The sequence below is a fragment of the Mixophyes fleayi genome, chromosome 4 (assembly GCF_038048845.1).
Source record: "Mixophyes fleayi isolate aMixFle1 chromosome 4, aMixFle1.hap1, whole genome shotgun sequence".
Lineage (NCBI taxonomy): Eukaryota > Metazoa > Chordata > Amphibia > Anura > Limnodynastidae > Mixophyes > Mixophyes fleayi.
The window spans coordinates 64,220,488-64,232,719 of NC_134405.1; the positions used below are offsets into that span (position 1 = coordinate 64,220,488).

General features: G+C 39.6%; 1 protein-coding gene across 3 annotated transcripts in view; it reads left to right on the forward strand.

The window, feature by feature from the left end:
• POLM (DNA polymerase mu) overlaps window positions 1–12,232 on the forward strand; it is a 60,782-nt gene that overhangs the window by 24,972 nt on the left and 23,578 nt on the right. Inside the window, exon 13 of one of the 3 annotated variants that reach the window (XR_012691206.1) lies at window positions 5,785–7,191. The exons of the other annotated variants lie outside the window; for them this stretch is intronic. The gene's annotated coding sequence lies outside the window, so the exon portion shown is untranslated. Of the gene's footprint in view, window positions 1–5,784; window positions 7,192–12,232 lie in introns of those variants that run through there. 3 annotated transcript variants of the gene reach the window in all.

Genomic DNA, 12,232 nt, shown 5'->3' on the forward strand with positions numbered 1-12,232 from the left:
GGACGCTAATGTACTTGACAGGCGTATTAGCCAATGGGATGAATGGCTTCTGGATGGGGTTGGCTCGTCACTTTCCCGCACTCCGAGCCTTGTTTGCTTTAGGAAAAAGCTAAAATGGCGCCTGTTCTGTGGTGACAGTGAGGGCGAAGCGCCCTGTGGGCTTTCTGGCACTAAGACTGACGGCATCTAAATTTCCTAAATATGCAGTACTAGAATCCCACCAACGTCTATAGTAGCCATGTAGGATATGGTTATACTTGTTAGTTGGGATAGAAGAGCCTTTTTTCACGTCTTATGCAAGTACAGTTGCACTGACGTCTCTCAATGCAATTAGCTTAACAAAACGGACAAGAGCGAGAGTAAAACATTGTGCAGTAAACTGACAGGAATATTATATACTTTATTTGCTCAAGTAGAAAATAATAAGCATTGGTAAATGATGCACATAAGAAAGTGACTGTAGAATTTTGTTTTAAATGTATTAAAATAAAGTAACACAAATTTCTATTGCCAGAGGCAGTGGAGTTTCTAAAATTCCATTTGAATGCCATTGAGAAACTAGCCGCTATGGGCATGTAAATTAAAGATTTCCACATTGCCCATGCTCCCAAGAGAGCTCAAGCCAAAAATTTGCCTATGATGGTTTTTATTAAAAAAAAAAAAAAGGTTGATCTTCATGTTTCCTGAGAAAGTAAAACTAGACGCACCCTTCCTTAAATATGCAGGGTTACCTTGGCAGACCTTTTGGATATTAATTATTAAAAGACAGCTGCTAATACCACAACCTATAGCACGCCTTAATATCACCAATTATGCCGCTCTGCTCCCTTTTCTCCACTTAATTCAGCCCAGGTAAATGCAGTTGGGAAATTGGTAACTGGCGTCAGGGAAAAGCAAACACGTGTTTAGGATTTGTCTATTATTTACCCACTGGTTAAAATCTTTGCTCATATAGGTGCAAGCAAAAATGATACATGATACATTCAGATAGTCAGTCATTTTTTATGTTTGATTGTATCTGAAGCAGTTGGATGATGGTGTCTTACAACCTTTGTCAGAAGCTCTGTGCAAGCCTCTGCTACAGAACAAGCAGCACTGTATTACGCTCTAAGGCTAAAGCCACATAAGTGTTTTTGCCACCAACAATACACCACTGGCAACTGCCCACAGCTAAGAGCAGTCTGTTTTTCCAGGAAGCTTTATCATCTTTTCCAGTTAGTTGCCACATATGGGGCATTGCAGGAATCACCCATCATCAGCTACTAATATAGCACCACTAATTCTGCTGCGCTGTACAGAGAACTCACATCAGTCCCTGCCCCATTGGTCCTTAGTCTAAATTCTCTAACATACAAACACATAGATCAAGGTCAATTTAATAGAAGCCAATTAACCTATTAGTATGTTCTAGGAGTGTGGGAGGAAATCGTAGCACCCGGAGCAAACTACACAGAGGCCATGGTTAAGAATTGAACTCATGACGCCAGTACTGTGAGGCAGAAGTTCAGTCCACTAAGCCACCATGCTTCCCAGTGATCACATATACCTTAATTGCTAGGAGTTGATGTGGCTAAAAAGAGAAGGACTATTGATTTGGTTAAAATTCATACCTTTTCAGTGCTATAGCAAAAGGGTCCATTGCTGCATACCAAGGACACTGCTGTCACCCTTATATTTTATGTGGGATCAGAGCTCAAGATATGGTTCACCTTACCTCTACTTCCTCCATTGGCGCTATATCTACAGTAACACCGACGTAGCTCATACAGAAGAAATAAGAACCTTTATAACTCAGGAGTGTTGTAAGATGATGCAATCATGCAGTGCCCATGAAATTAGGCTCCAATAGGTACTGAATAAAAAAAAAAGCGTAAGTTCAGGAGGAGCTGGTGGTAAGTAGGGCACAATGGGGAGATCGGATTGGGGAAGCTATGAGGACAAGGCTTGACAGTTCAAGGGAGGCCATGGAACGTGAGAGTACAGACTCAGATGGGATCGGCAAGAGTCGATGAGATAAGAAGTCAAAAGGAATGCAGACATGGTGAAAGTGAAGGGATAGTGCAGCTCAAATTTTACAAACTTCTCCAGTGACCTTAAGCTGTGTCTCTACTTATGTTACTTTCAATCACAATTCGCATATCACTGGCAAATGAATCTTGTGTTGTTTTTTTGTATTTTTTTTAATGTGTAGCAAATGTCTTGTGTTCGCCATTTAATTGCATCACAAATGCACACTTTGCCTTGATTTTTTTAAAACATTTTTTAAGTTTGTATATACTTTTCTCTTTCATCCAGTCTGGGGGACACTGCTTCTATGGGGTTGTATGAGGGCGCATGGAGCTGGCAATTAAATAGTTAATGTAACTGTTGACAGAAGCTCCTCCCCTCTGCACCCCCTGAAGCTCCTCAGTGTTATTTAAGTGCCCAAGGAGTTGGGCTGTTTTCAGTATTGCTCTGCAGTACTTGCCGTTAGTTAGATTAGTTTTTATTTCTTTATTATTGTTTCTTTTTTTATTTTTACTTAGGACGGGGTAAGTGCTGTAAGCAGCACTTGCACCCATAGGACTAAACTGAGCACCGCTCCGTTCATTTCAGTTTTGCTGGAGATTTCTTCAGTTGGAAGCAGCGACAGCCGTGACGAGGCTGGCACTGATTTCTCCTGACAGGTCTGTGCTGTCTCAGGCATAGAGTGTAGTGCCCTGATCAGTGAGCAGCCATTACAGGGAGATACCAAGTCCACCGCTGAGGCGCAGGGGGGAACTTGGATCTCGCCAGGCAGAAAAGTGAGCACAAACAGTGCCGGGGAGTAAGAGCAGAGAGGCTCCCCCACAACTTGGTATTCCTCATAGCGGGAATTTTTAGCACCTAAATGACAGACGCACAGCTTATTGCTCACCTCACAGAAGACAGGGGCATCAGCTATTAAATTACAGCGGCTGGCTCCTTCCCTCTTCATCCTCATACAGGCCTTGGGTCCTTGGCAGCTAAGTACCCCAATGGGGAATAACTAATTAATGAGGTTCCTTGTTGTAATAGAGAGAAAACTGTGTGTGTGTGTGTGTGTATATATATATATATATATATATATATATATATATATATATATATATATATATATATATACATCATCATCATCATTAGCTATTTATATAGAGCCACTAATTCTATGTGTGTGTGTATATGTATACACACTACAGTTATATCTAACTCCATCTAGTCTGTGGTGGACCTCTTGGGCTGTGCTGCGTAACGGTGTATTGGCAGATCAGCTCTGCCTGGAGCCAACCAGGTTCTCTGTCCACACTTTACTGGGTTTTATCGTTTTCATGTTTTTGTGTCTCCTGATGCAAGTTTGGTCCGCAATGTTTTGCAGATTGACAGAGCGGTCCCTCCCTCAAGGGGCTACTTTAGAAAGTCCCCATGTAGCAGTGTCCCAAAGATTGGATGAAAGTGAAAATAGGATTTTTGTACTTGCGTTAAATCCTTTTCTCTGATTCCATCTGGGGCACACAGTGTATGCTGTTCTGTTTCCTTCCTTGGGACTTTTCAGTTGAGCTGAGGAGTTTCAGGGGTTGCAGAGGGCAGGAACTTCTGTCAACAGTTACATTAACAGTTTAATTATTCAAGTGCCAACTCCATGTGCCCTCATACAACCCCATGGTAGCAGTGTCCCCAAATGGAATCAGAGAAAAGGATTTAACGTAAGTACAAAAATCCTTTTTTTTTTTCAGTCTCATCCCAAAATACAGAATTTCACTTACAATAGAGATATGGCTTGACCTTTCCAAATTGACCTGTATAAAGATGTGCATAGTTTCGGTCCACGAATCCATATATTTAACTGAAAACGGGTACATTTACATAAAAACAGGCACACAAAATCACCTATGGTTCCCATGATGGACATGTTTAGCAAAGTATAACCCTAGTAGTTATCTTGGGTATATTTTTCATCTTTAAAATACTGGTTTTGATCTTGAACTAAAAGAAACAGTTGCCCTGTTTGTTACTGTAGGATAAATTATTGTAATTAATAGGTACTTACAAACATTCCATTATCTATTTAATCTTGGTTAACGTTTTAAGTGGAATTAAGTGGTGCATTTTAAATAAGATCTTCACAATAATCTTCACCAACCTGTCTAAAATAAATATTGTGGCTTTCAAAAGCTTATGGGAATTCCATGTCATGCATTCACCACTTGTGTAGCATATGAGTGGTCATGTGAGTGGAACTACATTTTTCTATGGCTAAAACACGTGGACACAAACAGTCCTTGTAACACTAGTCTTATGAGTGACTTAATCTAAGCAATTTGGAAATCGGTGCAAATATTCTACTCCTGATCCATAAGTGTGCTAATTTAGTGTGTTTGTTCCTGGTAGTCAGGGTTGCTGTTAGTAAAGTGAGCCAGAAGGTGAAACAAAGTGTAACATTTTCATCTGTCATGTGAAACAAAACTTGTCAGTTAAAAATAGGACATCTCCATCATCAATTTCATTTATAAGTATCTAACTAATAACTTGGAGACACTGTACCTCCTTCCATAAATAATGTTACCCCTTTCACTTTGGGGGACATTTTGATCTAACAATATATCACTAAAATGCTACATGTCAAGGAATTTTTTATAGCTTTGTCAGTAAAAACATATTTTCAAGTGTTGTTATCCCCTGCTGGTTGTCCATTTGTTATTATTATTATTTTACCTTCTTGGGTATCACTTGTACATCTGACATCCAGTAGATGCTTGTAGTCACACTTGAAGTCAGAAGAAGTGATGCTGTTGTAAGTACATTCCAGGGCTTATAATGTATGGTACCATTGTGACATCATAACACTTAATATGTAGGTCATGTGACAAGCCAATTAATGAAAATATTAATAGTGGAAAACAGTGTACTAGCAGTACAACCTAATTCACACATTTCAGAGTCACAATATACAAAATCTTCATAATTACAATATTTTTTTTGTCTGAGAAGTAGTATTCCTATTGTTACACATATCACACAATTGATCACCCTCTTCTCCTGCACACCCATCACTGAACTTAATGATATAGTTCTTGGTTAATTTCCTACTTATCCATCTTCTTCAATGCCTGTACCTCTGGTACATCCTCCACTTCATTCCCACTATTTGTTATGGTCGTACAAGGCTCTGTTGAGAGTCCTCTGCTTTTCTTACTGTGCTCCTCTTGGTGAATTAGTTTACCTTTAATACCACCTCTAATTATTATTATCGTTTATTTTTAAGGCACCACAAAAGGAATGCAGTGCCTTACATGACATATACGGAAGTACACAACAAACAGACATTAATGATCCATAACACATTACATAATACACCATCTACCTGTCCTCCACTGATTTCTATTAACTCGTGTGACAATTCCTTTCTGCTATTTTCACATATACAGTATGTCACAACAGTATCTAAAGTTCATTGTATCTAAGACAGATCTTCTCTATCATCTTCCCTTCTTCCAGTCACCACAACCTCTTAAATCTCCCTTACCGCCAACAAGACCAAAATTTCCTTAATCTACCAAGCCCACTGCCTTGCTGTCACCCTTGACTCCAACCTTCGCTTTACTTCTCACATTCAGTATCTCTCGCAGTTTCGTTGTTGCCACCTTCAGCATTTACTAGAATATGCTTATTTATTTTTTATTTTTTTACCTAAGATGAAACAAAACTCTCATCCATTATCTCATTATCTCCTGCTTTACTACTTCAACATCCTCCTATCATCATCATCATCTATTTATGTAGTGCCAGCAAATTTAGTTTTAGAATTGGGAACAAACACAGTAGTAAAACAATGTTGAGTAATAGAGACAGAGAGGTAAGAAGGCCCTGCTCGCAAGCCTACAGTCTATGGGACAATAAGGGGTTTGATACATGAGGTTAAGTGCTATATTGCATATTGGTCCAGCCAGATTGCAAAGGTGCTTAGTGGGCTATATGATCCAGTCACAGAGCAGTGTTGATCAAAGGGTTATTGTCTTTTGTGAAATGTATATAGAGTGGTAGTAGGGTAACCTTGGGAGGTTGAGGAATATTATAAGCTTGCCCGAAGAGATGAGTTTTCAGACTTAAAGGTTTGAAGACTAGAGGGAAGTCTTATTGTGCAAGGGAGGCAATTCCATACAGTGTGTGTAGCCCGAAAAAAGTCCTGTAACTGGCAATGGGAGGATGTGATGAAAATGGATGATAGACACAGATCTTATGCAGAACGGTGGTGAAAAGTTAGGGGATATTTTGAGACAAGATGCATGTTGGTGCAGTTTTGTTGATGGCCTTGTATTTTAATAGAAGTATTTTATATTGGATTCAGGAAAACCAGGCAACCAATGTAGAGACTGACAAAGTGGCTTATCAGAAGAAGAGCGATTTGCAAGGAAAATCAATCTAGCTGCTCCTATCTGGCATTCACCTCACCCACCAGTCCCTGCTTTAATCTGACCTAACTACTGTGACTGGCTGATATACCTGTCTTTCCGCTCCAGATTTACCGCACCATTCTACAACTTCCTACCCTAGCTCACCATATTCTTCATAATACAATTCAGATTAATAACTCATCTACAAAGACCTTATCAACACCACCACTGTGAACAGAGCAGATACATTTTATTATAACCTAACAATGTCACTAAAAATGCTACATGCCAGAACATTTTTTATAACATCAGTAAAATATTAACATCCCTGCTTTCAGTATCTATCCATTTGTTTATTATTAGTATTTTACCTTCTTGGGAATCACTTGTACATCTGACATGCAGTAGTTGCTTGTAGTCACTGTAGCAGACAGAAGAAGTGATGCTGTTGCAAGTACATTCCATGGTTTATGATGTAAGACACTATTGTGACATCATGAGACTTAATATGTAGGTCATGTGACAAGCCAATTACTTGAGTGAAAAGATTAAAAATGGAAAACAGTGTAGTATTATTAATATCCTTTATAGGGTGCCACAAAGGGTCAGTAGCGCTGTACAGAGAGTATGCAACTAAACAGTACATAGCATTACGGGACAATACAGTATACACACTATACAATATAGGCAGGGGAGGGCTGGCAAACTTTAGCCCGGGGGGCAGGACTTGACTCAGCAGCCTATTAGGAACATTTTTAAAAGAAAAAAAAATAGAGGTGACCCAGCCCAAGGTAGTCCACTATGGGACCAGCCAGGGGGACAGATGCCCCCCCAGTCCAGCCTGACCCTGAATATAGGTGTACTAGCAGTACAGCCTAATTCAAACTCTTCATAGCAAAATGTACAAAACATTCATAGCCACTAAAAATAATTTTCCTTATAATTAGTATTTCTGTTGTTGCACATTTCATACCGTTGAACACTCTCTTCTGCAAACCCTTCACAGGCCTTCATTACATAGTTCTTTCTTGATTCACTTCCTACTTATCCAACTGCTTATTCAGGGGCCTGATTCATTTTCGGACCAAGGACAAAAGAGCACAGAACTTATTCATAGCTCCGTCCGTATTCAAATCAAAGCGGATCTCGAGATGCACTTCAATTGAATCTGGGTGTAAGTACACTCTGCCTAAACAGTACTTGTCTTACGTAGACAGACAGAACAGACTGCAGTATCTACACATATATGTGCAATATAATGTATATTATTTAATAAATGAACAACTCTTAACAGTATAGTCATTAATAAAAAAATAATTTATTCATTTTTTCATTAAAACAAATTTAATATTTTATTTAACAATAAATAAGCTTTTTTTTTTTTAATGAGTACTCTACATACAATGCCTTTATATAGTCTATCTTACTTGTATATACATGTTCTGTGCTATCTAGTGACACGATAATTGTGGTTTGTAAAAGATTGTGCCATGGCCATCATCACTATCAGTCAGCACTACACCAGCTCTGTAGTGAGTGCAAATGATACAGCTGAAAACAAGCACTTACAAGGAACCCAGGACATGAACAGCATCTGCAACGGAACGCCCTTACTGTACTTGGCCTACATTAGTCGGCCCCTGCCCTACCCCATTCCACCTCTCAAGTCGTAGGCAGTTGTGTCATTTGCATTCAGACATGAATTGTGTGCAATTGCTTTTATTGGCATAAAGTCCGTTTCTGACATACACAGAGCTACTTCACACAAGATACACTACACAAATTTACATAAGTCCCACATGAATCATGCCCTCAATTCCTGTACCTCTGGTACATTCTCAGTCCTCTGCTTTTCTTACTGTACACCTCTTGGTGAATTCATTAATTCAGCATTTACTAGCACCTCTATGCTAATGACACCGACATCTACCTCTCATGTGACCAACTTTCTGCTATTTCCATATGGATGTCCTAAAACTACCTAAAGTTCAACTTGTCCAAATCAGAGCTGCAAAGCCCAAGCTTTCTCATGAACAGAGATGTCCCTGCCCTTTGTTTTCTGTCTACATTTATTTTGTATTATTTTTATTTTATTTTACTTTGCATGTCCCTGCTTTAAGTATGCTCTTTTACCCACTGTGGTGCCTTACAAATCAACGACAATAAATTGTATTGGCCGGAGCTATCCTTTATTACAGGCAAGTTATGAAACAAATATAACCCCACATTATGTTTTTCTTAATGTCTTTTCTTTAAAGTTGAGTTTTAATTTCAGCAGGAGGGGCGTCAACAATTTGTGACATGGACTAAATCTATTTTAAAAATATTCACCATATCATATGTTAATCATTTTGTAGGTATATTCTCTAGTATCTACTTATCTATAGCATCCCCATATTCAGGGAAGCTGGCTGTCACAGCACCGACCCTACTACTGTCTCACTACTCGTGCTACACCTATATATAACCGGGATCAGCTCCAGCACACACAAGGTACCAATCTGCGAATTCTGCACCTTATCCCTATTTCTGATACTACTAACAGATGGTACATCTTTTATACCTTGTCAGATATCTTATACTTAAAGCAGTGGTTCCCAAACTGTGTGCCTAGGCTACCTGGGGTGCCTTGGCGATCTCACAGGGGTGCCTCGGCCAGGGCCAGTGGTAAGCAAGGCGGGGGACTACATTGTAATTATTTTGGCTTAGGGGTGCCTTGAAAACATTTTGGAGACCCTAAGGGTGCCTTGAACTGAAAAAGTTTGGAATCCACTGACTTAAAGTATTATTTATTACAATCAACTAATGTCTATAGCACTTTTCAATTATACTTTACACTGTACAGTATAATGTAACATTCAAGGGGAAAACATACAACACAAATAGCATGCTTAACAAGCTACCCAGGTTATTTGAATAGAGTTTATCATAATCCCATTCTCCACTGCTAGAAAGGCAGTTATCCACCCCAATTTTGGCAGGCACACACAAGGTGAAGGATAAATAGAGGTACCTACGTCTGTTAGAGAGTCTCCTGATCCTAAATGGTTCTCCAGCAACAATCCTTATAGACAGTACAGTGGAAGCCGTAACCTCCAGTCTTGTCAGCTTCCAAGTCTCCCAAATGCTTTCGGGCACTGCCATGGTGTGGAGTGCTGGGTATCAGAGGGGCATCCAGTCCTGGGTTGTCAGGGTTGTTGGCCATTATCCTCTGTGATGGTTTAGGGCCAAGTTTTTGCCTTGCGTACCTTGGGACCCCCTGCCGATGATGGCTCCCTGAAGACTATAGTTAAGGGGATCCTACAATAGCTATTGGCCTTGAACAAAAGTGCACAGTCCTCATAGATAAACCTATTCTAGCTCTTATTCTTAATGTCTTGGTGTATTTTCAAGCATTTCAGAGATCCAGGTTGATTGACACTTCCAGTTCGTCATGTTTGACCACTAAAGCATAGTGTCCCATTACATAGCGTTGTTACAGTCAGAGATTATTGTCCTTCGTAACGGAGTTCAGTACAAGTCCTTTGGACACACACATCCAGGATTACTATAGCTCTTTCAAGAGCTTGGCGTACATTGTTAGAAACAATATGACATTTAAGAACACAATCAGGCAAGTGCCTCCAACATTCTTACTGATGAGACGTGTTTAATCATTATTAATAGTGCCTGGTACTGCAGACTACTCACACTGGCCATACTAAGTAATCTACGCACGGCCACCACCCATAGCCACTTTACCTTGTTGACATCAGTGAGTTAAAATGGACTTGGCCTTTAAGGGCCAACAAGAAAATCAAGTTATAGAGACCTTCAACGTGTAGATTTTAGGTCCTCTTTCGAAAGTTATTTAAATAGTGTAATGAAAAAGAGAACTTGTAATTATTATTATCGTTTATTTATAAGGCAGCTCTGTACACAATACAAGACAGTAAACCATACAGGGTAAAACAGAACGAAACAATAAACGAGTATTACCTATACTCCCGGGGCTCCAGGCATAGCAATTAGTGAGGCTGGAGCAGAAGAATAGGTGTGGAGACAGGAGGGAAGAGGGCCCTGCTCGTAGCTTATTATAACCTACACGTATTACCTGATAAGTTTTATAAAATAGAGACATTTTGAAAGACAAATCATTAAACAGGGGACTGTACTTGTAAGTTACCACTAGTTGTCAACGATAGGCCTAATTGTTTAAAAAAAAAAAAACACTCACACCCAAGTATGTAAATATATATGTTGACACTGCAGCAATGCAGGTGACTATTGACTACTGGTTATGAAGTCTCCTATTACATTCCTGTTATGTAATAATGGGCATGTGTATTGTATAACCCTGTATATGTTACAAGATATGTTACACAATTAGCATGTGTAAATCTAGATTTGCTAGTTAATTGATTGGGTGGCTGAGAAGTAAATGTTCCATTTAATCATAATTGGCAACTACCCTTATTTTCCAGGGCTATCCCAGATTTTAAAGACTTGTTTTTTTATTTCTGGATGATATACACTGGCTAAAGTCTCTGCTCTGTATGCTTGGTGTTATTCTTTAAATCAGTTCTATTATGTCTATGGACAGCCGCACAATGCCATTTCATGTATTCTGCCCTCTGGATGAAACTCTGCAAATCCATTTTCAATCTGTGTTTGTAAACAGCTGCAAAGTAGATCGTCTCTTGTTCAGAATGATCAGCGGCTTTACCAACCGTTCAGCCTCTGTTATACCACTGCAGGACTCCATGACAGGAGCACAGATACCTCGCGCCCCATCGCCCCTTTCTGGTCTATAAATCCCTCCTGACTAGGCAATAGTGACTCTTAGGGATATATTTACTAAACTGTGGGTTTGAAGATGTGGCCTATAGCAACCAATCAGATTCTGGCTGTCATTTTGTAGAATGTACTAAATAAATGATATCTAGAAGGTGATTGGTTGCTATAGGCAACATCTCCACTTTTTCAAACCCTTTTTTTTTTTACCTGAACACCAGCTAGCACAGCTGATTGGCCAACCATGGGGATGGGTGTGAAACTGATTTTCTTCCTGAAACCTTGCACCACCAGGGTTGTTGAAGAGAGAAGGAGATCTTTAAGGAGGGTGCATTTAAATAGAAACATTTTCAATTTAGGTTTACTCAGGAAACAAATCTTTACCGAATAAAAGTAAATGCTGACTATGGTATACATTATACAAATCATTGGTAGTCATACCTGGAAATGCAGTTGTTGAAGCCTTTGGCTTTGCACTCCAGCACCTCGATGGCCTGCCCAGTGTACATCAAGGTGCAAGCCTTTTGCTCCAGCCTCAGGAGCTGGTTCTGCCAAAGTGCATTCTATGTGCATAGACGTGGAATAATATTTAGAGGTGCAGTATGCAAAAGTGTAAACACCACATAATGTCATTTTAATTTACAATCCTGGGAGCTATAATGGAAAAGATCATTTTTGAAGGAATTTTACCACCTTTTATATCAATCTTGAATAGTAAGAATGTGTCATTTTACAACACAATAAAACAGTCCACACAACTAAATTTTGAATTATCCTGCACATGAAAAGAACAATGGCCTAAGGAGTAAGGTAAGGAGTACTGAGGATCATAGAAAAATAATCAACCATATCAGAGAGAATGGACAAAACGTTACGCATCCAAGATTCACTGGCGTTATCCCAAAAATGTTACACACGGTATACAGCCAGGTAAGAATGATGCCTATCGGGTATGAATGGGGGGGGGGGGGGGAGGGAGCAGCATGTTTGCTGTTGTGTGATAAGAATTGTACAACCACCCTCCCAGTTATGTTGCCCACTCTCCTGCTGATAGTGTCACTACACAGTAA